The following is a 14,195-nucleotide window of genomic DNA, read 5'->3' as shown; positions in this document are numbered from 1 at the left end:
CCTTTGTCCTGTGTTGTCATTCTTAGATGGGTGACAAAGTGGCTGCTGAAAGCTCCCAGTGTCCATTTAGGGACCCAGCTGTAGAATCTCCTGTCCAAAGACGCCAACCAAAATCCCAGAGAGTGTTCTGGTTGGCTTGGTTTCACTCATATCCCTGTCTGGTGACCCCGTTCCGTGGCTAGGGTTCGGAAATATACCAGATGGCCAGGTCTGGCTCATGGGTCCACTCCTGGTGCCAGGGAGGAGGACCAGCTCCTCTCAAGCCAGAAGGATTTAATGTGGAAGAGAAGCAGTGTCCCCAAAAGCAAATTGAGAATGGGGAATGAGGATTGAGTGGGCAGAAACAACAGAGTCTGTTATAGAACAGGGGAGGGGGCGAGTGCTCTGCCTAAGACAGGAGTGAGGGGGCAGAGGAAGCTCCAGGAAAGGGAAAATGCTTTGTGCCAAATACTTGAGCATGTCGCCTAGTGGAGAAGTCATTCTGTCCATTTGGGATGAGGTTAATTTAACAAAAACAGCAGACCAACCTCCGTGATTTTCTTCCCTGGATTGTATATTTCAGTTCTAGAATTTCCATTCAGTTCTTCTTTTTTTTGTAGTTTCTATTTCCCTGCTGAGATTTCCCGTCTTCTTTATTCATTGTGAGTGTGTTTTCCTTTATACCATTGAACACAATAATAATGGTGGCTGTAAAATGCTTATGTGATCGTCCCAAAATCTAGATCGTCTCAAGGTGGTCTCCTGGATTGACATTTCTCTTAAGAGTAAGCCACATGTTGGAGCACCTGGGTGGCTCAGTGGGTTAAGCCTCTGCCTTTGGCTCAGGTCATGATCTCAGGGTCCTGGGATTGAGTCCCACATCGGGCTCTCTGCTCAGCAGGGAGCCTGCTTCCCCCACTCTCTCTCTGCCTGCCTCTCTGCCTACTTGTGATCTCTGTCTGTCAAATAAATAAATAAATTCTTTAAAAAAAGAGTAAGCCACATGTTTCTGGTTCCTTGTATATCGAATAATTTGGGGTTGCATCTTGAGCATGAAGAAAGTTACACTGTGAGGGCTTTGGACTCTATTTTCTCCAAAGATTGTTGTTATTTTTGTTAGACATGACATTAGGTGGGTGGGGCTAATCCTTCAAACTGTGTCTTGGTGTTTTAGGTAGACGGAGATTACAGTGCGCCGGTGGCCAGAAAGCACGTGCCATCATCATCCTCTTTCCCTGCCTGCCCAGAAGAGGAACTTTCTCTCGGGGTCCAGACTCACATATCCTGGCATGCTCTCATGTCAAGGAGACAGGACTAGAGAGACTGACCTTTGTGTTCTCTGCAGCTGCCTACGAGGCTGTGATGTGGAGTACAGTGACTGTAGTTCACGATGATGTATTATGTACTTGGAAGGTGATAAGAAAACCAACCTTCATTGTTCTCACCCCTCCAAAACGGTAGTTCTGTGAATGACGGAGGTGTTCACCAATCATTTCCAAATATAAACAAGTATCACATCGTCATGTCAAACACCTTAAACTTACCCAATGTTCTATTCAATTATATCTCAGTCAAGCTGGGAAGAAAGCCATCCAGCAAGGTCCCTCCCCCTTCCGCCATGAGAGCACACAGCGAGAAGATGCCGTCTGTGCACCAGGAATCCGTCTTCACTAGCCGCCAAATCTACTGGCTTTGATCTTTGACTTCGACCTTTGATCTTGGACCTCCTGCTGTGAGAAACAAATGTATGTTGTGTAAACCACCCCCCAGTCTGCGATTTTGTTACACAAACCCAGGCCCAGACAGCATCATTCCTCCAACTTTTCAAACTATGACCCACAGTTAGGAACACTTTCTGTCTCCATCTGGACAGCACACACTGTCCCCCCACACGCACTTACAAATAATACACACTCACACACTCAGGTACACTCCCCCCACACACACTCACACGCATATATACTCACACCCACACATACACACTCATGCCATCCGTTCACACACGCACACACTCACACATACACCCACACACAAATATCCTCACACACTCATGCATCCACCCACACACACACACTCACACCCACACTCACACTCACACCACACACACGCATGCACACTTCCCTGATACAGAATTCTCACGAACTAGTGACCAATCTTACTGTGTGTGATGCCCTCTAGTACCTTGTGTTCTCTTTCGTTATTTAAATGCTGCTCAGGGCTCACTAAGTTGATTTCGATACTCGTTCATGGGCACCATCCTCGTTTTGAAAAGTAGGACGCTGGAGAGACAAGGAGGCAGGGGCAGGAGTGTTTATAACTGCTTTGTTCATGATAGGAGAAACGAACCAAACAAAACCAAACCAGGAAACAAAGTGATGGTGAGGAGTAGGAACGGAGGGCATTCACGCGGAGCGGAATTGTCCATGACGGGCAGGACACGATGAACCTCGAACCAGCAGGGTGTGTATCAGTGTGGACAAACCCACAAAATAATGTGGAGTCAAAGAAGCAAGTTGTAGAAGAATAGATACAGTTACAGCGATACATACGTATGGAAACAACAGCTTCTACATACAGGACTTAAATATCTGTATATCGTGTTTGGGGAGATATTTATTTACAGGTAGACATGTTCACAGAACTGCATCATCAGAGTAACTAACCCCAAGTTCAGGATCACTGGGGTCAGACCCCAGGACTTTGGCCGTTTTGTCTGGCGATGTTTCCGTCCTTCACCCCGTGGAGGGTGTGTGGCTTCTGTTGTGTTAGTCTCTAGACCGTTTTGATCATCTGTAGTTTTATTCCTTAAAACATCCTGGGGCGCCTGGGTGGCTCAGTGGGTTAAAGCCTCTGCCTTTGGCTCAGGTCACGATTCCAGCGTCCTGGGATGGAGCCCCGCATCGGGCTCTCTGCTCAGCGGGGAGCCCGCTTCTCCCTCTCCCTCTGCCTCTCTTTCTGTGCATGTTCTCTCTCTGTGTATCTCTGTCTCAAATAAATAAATAAAATCCTTTAAAAACTTCTGTTTAAAACATCCAATGGAACATAACAGGATTTGGAACCTGGAGTCCACTCTTGTGACGTCCCGGCTGCCCACACTTTGGGTTATTTCTGCTCCCTGCCAGCCCTCAGTGACTGAAAACTTGCTCAGGCCCTTTAAGTTTTCAGTGACGAGTGTGTGCATCTCCGCGACTCCGTGCTCATTTTATGCTGCACATTATAACATATTAATTTATATGGGAAAATCTGGAGCACACTTCTTATCCCCAGGCCCGTAACTGAGAAAGATTGTTCAGAAACATGCACTCTTTTATATATTTAATGACCTCAGGAATGCAGAAAGGGAGGAGGGAGCTCAGTTACTTACTATGACTCTATCCCCCCAGCCCGTTTCCCCCACAACAAATTCTTTCCAGGTCTCTTGTAAAAGGTTTCATGGCAAACCAGTGAATAAAGACCTCATAGCAGGCCGGCCTTTATAAACAACAGAATTAGACTACTGTGGAATGATGGACCTGCTTAGCGTCGAGGCACCTGAGGCGGGAAGAAAGAAGGAATGTGTGGATGTAATTGGGTCTCACTGGAGAGCAAATTAAGGTAGTATGTGTCTTGTTACTCGGGGACCCTGCTTGGGAGGGTTCTGGAATGTTTCCAAGAAAAGAAAATATGGCCCCACTGATGTGGAAAACCACAGGGACAGGGCGGATTTAGGCGGGAACATCTTGCCTTGAAATGGCCCCGGCCCTCTCCTGCCATCCGAAGCCAGCTCTGTCATGGGCAGCTCGAGGGACCTGCAGGGAGGCTGTGATTTCGCTATGAAACCACTGATCTCGTGAGGACACCCGTCGGACCGCTGCCTTGCCATCCCGCCTTTATTCCCCAATTTGAGATGAGACTGAGTAAAACGTCATCCTACCAGAAATCTGATCGTGATCTGGCCTTTCGGGCACGTGGTGGTGGAGTGAACTCACCTGCGTAGGTCAGATGTGGGACGCCGGGCCCTCTTCCTAGGCCACCAGGAATGTCAGGGCAACTATGGATGGTGCCAGAGCTGTCACGTCAGGTGAGCGGCAGAAGCTTTGCCCCCATCATGGGTTGAAATCACGGGCTGTGACCTCCATCCAGAAAAGGGGCAGGAAAGGTTGGGGGGTCCCTGAGAGGGGAAGGCGAGGCAGGAAAAGCAGAATATGAATGTGAGGGGCACCTGGGTGGCTCTGTCAGTGAAGCGTCTGTCTTCGGCTCGGGTCATGATCTTGGAGTCCTGGGATCGAGCCCCATGCCGGGCTCTCATTCCAAGACACCCTCATCACGCAAAAGAAAATGCCAGATCCGTTAAACAACCACTCCCTGTTGTCCCTCTCCGCACAACCCGTGACCATCCGTCTGCTTCCTGTCTACGGATTTGCCTATTCCGCACGTCTCCTCTCGGTGGCGATCACACACTTATGTGGCCTCGGCATTGTGTTTTCAAGGGTCCCCCGTGTGATCGCAGATGTCTCTACTTTATTCCCTTTTACGGACAAAGAGCATTCCATTGGGTGGACGGGCCACGTTTTGCTTATCGGATCATTCACTGGTGGACATTTGGGTGGTTTGGGGATCTAGGATATCTTGAGCAAAATTCACATATTTAAGAATGTCAGGGCTCCAGTTTATCTGGAACGTTCGTCCAGTCATCACTGAAGATCAAGGAGGTGTTAGCGCACTTCCTGCAGTGGACAGTATCCTCCAGGGGTCAGAGCGGAATGAGACAGAAAGTTGGAGCTACAAGTAATGCTGCTCCTGTCCCCCAAATTCATACTTGGAAGCCTGGCCCCTGAAGGGAAGGTGTCAGGAGATGGGACCTTTGGGGGTGATAGGGATTAGATGAGGCCGTGAGCATGGAGTCTCCCTGTGGTGGGATTGGTGCCTTATAAGGAGAGGAGGAGACCCCCTGCCCAGCTCCCTCCCTGCCCCGCAGGTGGGCACAGGGAGAAGGCAGCCGTCTGCCAGCCAGGAAGCTGTTCCACCTGCCAGCACCTCGAGCTTGGACTTCCAGCCTCCACGGCGGTGAGAAATACATGTCTGTGGTTTGAGCCACCCAGGCTGCGGGGTTTTGTTGAGCAGAGGGACCTGCGGCCAGTGCCCAGGCCCTCGGTGGCGGGCATGCCGGGCAGGTGTGCCGTTGAGTCTCAGTTATGGGGCTTCCCATCCCGCGGCTGCATCCCAGCCCCTCCCGGGCAGATGCTCTGCGCCGTCCCCGCAGCTCTGTGCTTGTCCCTGGAGCCAGGTCTGTGTCGCTGCCTAGCAGCCAGGTCACAGGAGCCCTGCGGTGTCCACAGAGACTTCCCAGGGTCCTCCGGTAGTAGGTCGGTAGGACCTGGTAAGAAGGTAGAATGGACGTCTTCCAAGCCGCCCTCTCTTCCCTGTTCTCGCCATCACCGTGGGCAGCTCACCAGGACAGCTCCTGTAGCGTCCCGCTTCCTGGGCCCATGACTCCTGTTCCTGTGTGTCCTCTTACTGCAAATGTCAGGGTGCCAGGCACGGACATGGTTTTTTGTCTGTTAGGGAACACAGACGCGATATCAACGTTGACTGACCTTTTATTTTCCAAAATAAAACTGTGGCCAGAGAGAGAAGCTCCCCAGGACCTATAATGTCCATTACTTATTCAAAAGAAATGACCACAAATGAACGATCACAGCCCCAAATGAATAAAACAGACCAGCACAGAATCCCAAGGCTTTCTTCTTTGTCTTATTTTGTCCGAGACCAAAAAACTTCTGTCCAGTCCGGGCCCCGAGGAGCAGGTAGGCGTTCAGAGCCACTGGGCCAAGGAAGAAAACCCAAACTCTAGCGTAACTCACAAGACCACAGTCTTTGTGGGCAGGGACGGAGAACAGGACAAGGTAACAAGGGATCTGGGCAAGAGAAGGAGGAATTCGTACAAAAAGAAACACCACAGTGGCTCCTTAGAACAGCGTGTTGGAGGAATCAGAGAAGACAGCCCAGAAGGGAGCCAACAAGGCGTTTGCCCAGTTCAGGGAAGGAAAAGATAAACAGATGAAAGCTGATAAGAGGACGTTGGTGGAAATGAGTGACGGTATCTTAGTAACTCGCGGAAGGATGGCGGCCAACAAAATCAGATCTGTCAGAAATTAGTGGCGAAAGAGAAATCTCATAATGTTTGAAAATAGAGATAATGTTCTAAAATCACAGTTGACCTACAGAAACCGGGAGCGGGCAGCGGAGAGTGGAAAATTATTTAACATTATTCGTCTCATTTTACATAAATGCCATTTCATTCCTGACCTTGATAATCACAGAGACTTGACTATCCTTTATTTAAAGGCTAGTGTTAGGGTAACTAAAACCTCTTCGTGAGAGAGAACAAGTGGGCAAGTGTCTCTCTGTAAAGGGTATTGAATAGCGGACACGGGGAAGACAACCAAACGACCTCAGACCCGACGAGAGGAAGAACGCAGAGCGGATTTGCCGTGGGAATGGACGCTGGCGTAGGGTCCAAGGACAGAGCACGGAATCCAGCTGTACACCATCTACAAGGGACACACCGAGAGCAACGTGACGGGTGAGGTTAGAAATACAAAGGAGCGCGAACGCCGAAGGGACAGCGGGGTGTGAGATGGAGAATTCGGAGAGTCACTGGGGGTTGATGAACTCAGCGTGGGGACACACCTCGGACACAGGGATGAGAAAGCCACAAGCGTCCTGCGATGTGGTCTCTGACCCCACCTGCCTCTCGGCTCCCTCGTCCCCAACACACTTCTGGGTCCTCAGTTCTGAACTGAAGCTTCTTCTTCTTCTTCTTCGTTTTAATATATTTTTATTTGTTTTTTGACAGAGAGAGGCACAGCGAGAGAGGGAACACAAGCAGCGGGGAGTGGGAGAGGGAGAAGGAGAAGCAGGCTTTCCTCGGAGCTGAGAGCCTGATGCCAGGGCTCGATCCCAGGACCCTGAACCAAAGGCAGACGCCCAACCGACTGAGCCACCCAGGTGCCCCCCGAAGCCTATTCTTGTTCAAGAGTCTTTAACTCAGAGACCGGCCTTCCCTGTCTCCAAGAAACGTAGATTCAGAACTCGTTCCAGGCATTTGGGATTCAGAAGAGAAATATCTCTGAAGCCAGCCCCCAAACTCCCCCACGTGCCGTATTTCCCCCTTGACACTGGTCTCCTTGCTCCTTCCTCCCCGCCCCTCGCGGTGGGCTGCCTCCCCGGCCGCAGGCACGTCATGCTTATCCCCAACGAGGCGGCTCTCTCCGGGGACAAGAAAGACACTCACCCTTGTGTTCGCCGTTTCCAGCCGACCAACCCCCGCGCCGGGGACTCGAGAATGTTGCGGTGTTCAGCCGTACAGTTATAAAAGCAGCATTCCTTTCATTCCAGCCCCAGGGTGGAAACCCCCATGTCCCTCGTTGGAGGAGGGGAGAAAGGGAATGTGGTCCGGCCACGCGACGGCGTGAACTACTGAGCCACGCCGTAACGTGGATGGACCTTGAGACCGTGATGCCGGGTAGAAGAAGCCAGACCCAGAAGGACAAAGGTGGTAGGATCCCACAGATCCGGGCTGCCCAGAATACGTAAACCCAGAGACAGAGAGGAGCCTGGAGATGACAGAGGTTACCGGAGCCAGAGGAGGGAAGACAAGGAGGTAAAAAGCTTCTGTTCAGGAGGATGAAGTTCCGGAGATGGACGGTGGTCATGGTGGGACGCACCCACGAATATACTAACCTCCACGCACGGTTAACCTGAGGCATCCCAGAGGCTGTGTCCCTTTCCTGGGGTTGCCTTAACAAAGCAGCCCAACCCGGGGGCACAGCTGAAAACGACACATGGATCCTGGGGACCCGGGTCTAAAATCGAGGTGTGAGCCTGCCTTTTCCAGCTCCGGATGCTCCTGCAATCCGTGGCACTCCGTGGCTGGCAGCCGCGTGGCCCGCCTCTCGGCTCCACGGTCTCACGAACCTCTCCCGGTGTCTTCATACAAGGTCGCAGGGACACCAGCCCAGGGCCCACCTTACCAACCTCATCTTAACTCAGTGATGTCGACAAGGACTTGAACTTGTCTTTTGGGGGACACAGTTGAGTCTGTAACAGGTGCTTTCTGCAGAGTGGTTGGTCAAGGTCCCTCTTGGCTTTTAAAAGGGGATAGGAGTCCACATCTGTTTGGAGAACAGCCTTTGCTCTCCTCCCAGGCGAAACGCCCGTGGGCTGCTGCTTTTCCCTATGGTGCTCTGTCAGTGTCTAGTGCCCGAAGGCATAGATCCCCGAAGCACACTTTGAGAACCGCTGAAATCACCGCTAGGTAATGAGCTTGCCCTCAGACCTGGTCTTCCAAAGCTCACTACGCCGCCGTCACTAAGGTAGCTCCAGCCAGAGTATCCCCGGGGTCTCCATCAAGCGCAGACTCCTGGCTCCAACCCCAGAGACTCTAACCCAGCTGGCCTTAGGGTGGGAGTTGGGGGGCAAGGGTGATTCCTGACATCAGGGCAAGTTTGAAAATTTCCCCGGATCATAGCCAGTTGCATGCTGGGCCCCGCCACCTGGAAGTCATCCAGTCCTTCTGCTGGGTATTTCCAAGCCAAGCTCATAATCTCGTGCCTTCAAACCTTGCACATATTCCTCTGCCTCTGGCCCCACATTCACCCAGTTCTCAGGCCCCGTACTTTGGAGACTGGTCAGCCCTACCTGGTCAGTTGCCGGCACGTACCCAGACTCTCTCCCGAGCATGTCTCTGGTCTGATTCTCCTTGGTATTCCTGTTTCTGTCACCTTGGCTTAGGCATTTATCAGTTTTTGCCAGGACCCGTGCAGTAGCCTACCAACTGACTTTCTTTCCTTCAGTCTGGCCCTTTCCAGTCTGTTCGCTCTATTATTGCTCTTCACCTCCTGCCCCATTTCTCCAACTTTATCAGCTACAGTGTCCCTCTGTGAGTCCATTATGCTCAGAAGAGTCCCACATGGGTCATGTTTACGCTCCTCGCTTTTTTGAAGGTATGGCATTTATTCGGTTCAGTGCCACATCTTGTTTATTACCTTAATAAAGAGCCACATTAAATTAATACATTAAATTAATACAAAAGGACAAACGTCGTAAAATTCCACCTACATGATGCATCCAGAGTGGTCAAATTCTCCTCTCCTCTTCTCCTTTATAAGGATGCTCGTCGTTTTATTTCAGGTCCCACCAGATAATCTGGGATTACCTCCTTGTCTCAAGAGCTTAATCACGTCTCTGCACAGACCCTTTCGCCGAATGCAGTCATATTCACAGGTTCTGGGGGTTTGACGAGGGCATCTTTCGGGGCCCCACTGTCTGCTGAAGGGGCTCGAAGCATGAAACTGGTGTGCGGCATCTGAATCATGGCACCTTGGGTACCAGAATGTGGCACTTTCCTCCCTCTCTCCCAGCGTCAGGCCGCGCATTCCCCAAACTTCCAACATGCCTCCTCCATGATGCCGGGGCCTCAGCCTAGACATGGGGTCACCTCCCCACCCCCCAGAGCCCCCGGGGGGGCAGCAGCCTGAGCGGAAGCGAGGGTACCACAGAACCTATCCTCTGACTGCACCTGCCAAGCGGCTCCTTGCCTTCACGCCGGTTTTCTCCGGTGGGGGGTAGGGACGGGGCAGGGTGGCTTTGATGCAGATTAAGGGAGGGGCCTTAATGCCACCATGTCACCAGTGGGTGCTCCCGTGACCCTTCCCTGTTCCCGTCGAGGGAGCCCTTGTCAGGAATCCTGAGAAAGAGAGCAACACTGCAAAAGCAAGCCAGGGAGAGACAGCAAGGCTCCGTGGTGGGGCGGGGGGGACTGCTTCCAGATCCCGCTGGGCCCTCATGACAGCCCCGACGAGTGGCCCTCTGCCCCGAGAAGGAAAGGCGCCTCCAACAGTGCAGCTGAGGGCTTCTCGGGGTGCCGGGTGGTGTCCTGGAATCAGGAAAAATGGGGCTGGGGTGTGCGATATGCTGGGTACCGTGCTGAGTCCCTCCTGGTGCCTGCAGGGTGGAGGGAAGTGTTATCTGCGTGACCCCCAGGCTCCCCCCCGTAGACGGGTGGGCAGAGGCGGTGTCAACAGAGAGGCGCCCCACGGGCTGGTGAGCAGCACCCTCCTGAGAGCCCAGAAGGGAGGCCATGCTCTCAGGGGGCCCAGAGGAGGCCCTGCCCCTCCAGCGTCCGGCTCCTGCGGATGCTGGGAGGCCCCTGTCACCAGTTTTCACTTGTGAGCCTAGACCTTGACCAGTTGAGGGACGGTCTCCTTACAAGTCTTCCTTGTGGGTTTTTAAAAATTATTATGTTCGGTTGGCCAACATGTTTTAAAGTCTGTCTGTAAGGAAAACCTCCCAGCTTCACCACCTCCCTACTCTGTCTCCAGATTTCAGCCTCTTTCTCCACAAGAAACCAGGGTGTGGCTATGCCACCCACCCACCCCCAAATTCAAGAGCTTTCTAGAACATTCTGAGGACACGTTCCTTCAGGTTGAGACTCTCCTTCCCAGAATGGGCATAAGTGCCTTTGCTGGGGTTGGCCCCGCACCAGCTCTTTGGAAAAGGCCATCGCTCTGGGCCTGGGGATGGGGCTCCAGAAGACGGGAAGGTCCGTGGGGGGCGACGGGACGCAGCTGTCGCTGACACACACTGGCTGTCCTTCCCTGCCCGTCCCTCCTTCCAGTGTCCTGTTTCCCCAACTTGAAGGAGCACCGATTCAGTGGAGAACGCGCAAAATCTATAGGAAGTGCCGGTTGTCACACAGAGATGACAAGGACATCAGTGGTGACACTCTATTGAATACACGCTGAGTGCTGGACACCACCAACACCACCAACACGTTGTGGGGCTCTTGTTTTGTTTTTTCTTTTTGCTGCAAAAAGCTTTATAGTTTCCATTTGTTCCACGGAGTGGGCGAAGGCTCCAGGCGGTGAGACAGGTGCCTAGTGGCCGCAGGGACAGGCTTGGGTGCAAACCCCCGGCACTGGGGGTATGTCAGGGTGGGAGGCCCTCAGAGCCTGCCGGGCTCCGGAGGCTTCTAGTCATGCTCAAGGATGAGAGCCTCACCCAGCCTCCTGGGGGCCAGCCTGCGGGGCTGAGTGAGGGGGCCCCCGGCTGTCTTTCTGACTAGCTCACCTACTCTCTAGGAAGTCCAGGGACTGGGGGCTGTGCCGGCTCCTGGAAGAAGTGGCCCAGGCCTGCAGAGCCACGCCCTCGTAGTGGAAATAGAGGCCCAGAGAGGCAGGTGCTGGGGTGGGCAGGTGCACTAGTTCTGACGAACCTAGGGGCTCCTGGCTGGTCAGTGATAAGAAGTGGCTCAGATTAGCATGTTGGCTGGTCCCAGAGGCACAGAGTGGCTGAGAAGATGGCTTGGAAGGTTGCAACTGGGAAAAAGGTTAGAGGGTGGTCGGAGGCTGGTAGAGGGGGAGTCCCTGGGTCTGTTCTGTCCAAACACGGTCAAAGCAAGAGACAGATTGACGGGACCACCGGGTGCGTTACTGCCACTAATGCATTTAATCCCACAGCCACCCCAGCCATAGGTGCTCTCTTTGTGCCCATTTGTTGATGGGAAAATAGAGGCTCAGAGCCAGCCATTAGGGGGTCCTGAAACGTGAAGCTGGTGCTCAGGCCGCCAGCCTCTCCTAGCCGCTGCCCCTCGGGTCCCCGTGTCAGTGCATGTGTTCACCCGGACCCTCGCGAGGCCAAAGCAGGAGCGCGCCCCCCGCGGCACGCTCTCCCCACTTAGTGTGTTCTGGTCTTCCCTCCCTCCATTTCCTTCCAGGAATGTCTGAAGGCACCGAAGGGAAGCCGAACCCCTCCCTCCACCCCAAGTGTCAACATGTCAGCACCACGCTGCCAAAGAAGGGGGGAGAAGAATGTCCACCTCAACCATCGCAAACCAAAGGGAGCTTTGTGCAGGGAGCCCAAGGGAGGGGGGGGCGGGGGGCCATGCCAGGGCCAAACCCCCAGCCCCAGCTCATGCAGGCACAGGCACGGGGTCAGGCGGAGCCGACTCTGGAAAGAGGCCTGGGTGCAGCTCCGGCCTCTCAGAGGGTCTTTCTGGTCCAAAGGCCAGGCTGGGGCGGCTGGGGGCAGTGGGCTTGGGCTCTGCAGAAAGGGGCTGAACTTGCTGAATTCGGGAGCAGGGGGCCAAGGGCAGCGGCAGTTGCCTTATCTCCGCGCTGCGCTTGAAGACAGCAGAAGGTTTATTTTAAGGAAGAGAGGCCTGTAGAACTTTCGTGCGGGAGGGAAGGGCGTTTAGCCCAGCCAGTGAGGAAGGGCTTGGTGCTTCCAAGAGGCCAGGAGTCTCACTGACTGTTCCATCCCCCTAACCACACGCTTCACGGAGATCTCCTAGTGGTATAGACACAGAGAAGGGCGTGCTCTCAGCCTATGCCGTGTGCTGGGTTCCGGATTATTCTGTTGCTGCTGTGGTCATGGCTCTGGGAATTCAACACCAGGCACAGAAGCTGTTCTCATTGTAAATGTCCCCTGAGGATTTGGTGGAAGTGGGGAGCCTGAGGCACGACTGAATCATGCTCAGTGCCCGGGGCACCAGCCGGAAGCAAGCATCACGCTTCGGAGGTAACGGTCCACACCACGAACTGCGTGCCTGCCGGAGGCCAGGCGCCGTTACAGAGCCGGACACGGGCTGAAAGTCGGTTAATCCCTGCAGCAGACCAAGGAGACTTGGGTACCACTACCGTCCATTTCACAGGGGAGGAAACCGAGTCACGGGACACGTGGCCTCCTCCCTGTGCGAGTCTTCACATGGCCTTCTTGGGGGACACCAGCCGTCCGACCCCCGCAGACCCCATCTTAACTCGATCGAATCTGCAGACCGTCCCCAAATAAGGTCTTGCTCTCAGGTCCCGGGGTCAGGAGTTGAACGTATCTTTTGGGAGGTGAACACAACTCAACCCACTATGGGCCCTATTTGTCAGTGGTTTGCCCCCGTGTGTGTGCGTGTGTGTGCACACGTGTGTGACCTTGTTATCAACTCATGAAAGCTCCTGTCACGGGACTTCAGTGTTTAATTGGGCTGCATTCATCAGATGCTCTGGCCACAGAGGCTCACACTCGCTAGTGCCAAGCAGGCTGCTGGTGACAGAGTCTCTATCCGGTGTCTTGTCCACACCCGTGAACGAGCCGGGCCCGCCAGCCTGGTTTCTCTGAGAGCCGCGGCTCTGAATTTCACTTTGCTCATTCATTCCCCAGAAGACACCTTTCCCACCAACTCCTGTCCTCAGGCAGGGCTCTGTGTCTTTCCAGTGCTCCAAAAAGCTCTGTTTTCTCACAAAAGGGAGGTTCAGAGCTCTGGGGGTGGCCAGACAGGAGAAGTGTGGGGTAGGGTGGTCTGTCGGTGGGGTAGGGAAATGAATGGTCTGCTTCATGCCAGGCCCTGCGAGCTGGTCTGGGTGGCTGGACAGGCCAGATCTCTAGAGCCCAGAGGAGCTGGGAGCTGGGAGCTGGGAGAGGGGTTCCCCAGAGCCTTGGGGACACGGCCTCCCGTGGGAGGAGAGGGACCCAGCCCACACCGGGGTTCCCCATCGAACAACATGGACAGAGCTCCAGGACTCAAACTGGGGCCTTCTCAGCCTGGAGTCCTCCCTGCACGGCCCTGGGCCGAGGGTGGCCAGACCCGCTGCGGTGATTCCTGGGGGCACTCACCCCCTGCCTCCCTGGCAGTTAGCAGCCATGAAAGGGTTAACCGCCCCTCAACGCAATAAAGAACCTGTCTGATGATTGTCTTGAAGGCTCCAGACCCTGTTTCCAGCATGACTGCTATGGATAGAATGTTTATGTCGCCCTCAAAACTCACAGGTAGGAACCCCAGCCCCCAGTACACTGGTACCAGAGGGTGGGGCCTCCGGGAGGCGATGGCGTCCTGACTGGGGGGCCCTTATGATGAGATTCAGGCCCCAATAAGAGACCCCAGACAGCTTGCTCTTCAGTCTCTCTGCACAGTGTGAGGGCAAAAGAAGGAACGGCCAGGAAGAGGACGCGGCCGGGAAGCCGACCACACGGGCGCCCTGATCTCAGGCTTCCAACCTCTGGAACTCGCCCGTCTGGACACCCAGGGGACCAGCTCCCATTAGAGCAGCTGGAGCCGCCGAGACAAGGAGCACTCGGGAAGGAGCCGGCCAGGTGGTGAGCCAGCGTTCGATCCCAGGGGCCCAGGTCTGGGCTCCTGCGTGCAGAAGGCTCCCCAGCCGTGCCAGGCGCAGTTTGGGGGCAGG

The 14,195-nt window shown here is 54.1% G+C and overlaps 1 long non-coding RNA gene across 1 annotated transcript; it reads left to right on the top strand.

The window, feature by feature from the left end:
• Positions 1–4,969: 4,969 nt before the first annotated feature.
• LOC125082506 (uncharacterized) lies at positions 4,970–8,925 on the top strand. Its single transcript, XR_007121990.1, has 3 exons — positions 4,970–5,025; positions 5,587–6,544; positions 7,360–8,925. It is a non-coding gene; the product is annotated as an uncharacterized LOC125082506 (long non-coding RNA).
• Positions 8,926–14,195: the final 5,270 nt, after the last annotated feature.

This window comes from Lutra lutra, chromosome 12 (genome assembly GCF_902655055.1).
Source record: "Lutra lutra chromosome 12, mLutLut1.2, whole genome shotgun sequence".
NCBI lineage: Eukaryota > Metazoa > Chordata > Mammalia > Carnivora > Mustelidae > Lutra > Lutra lutra.
The sequence above is the reverse complement of the archived record's forward strand: the minus strand, read 5'-3'. Positions and strand labels throughout refer to the sequence as shown.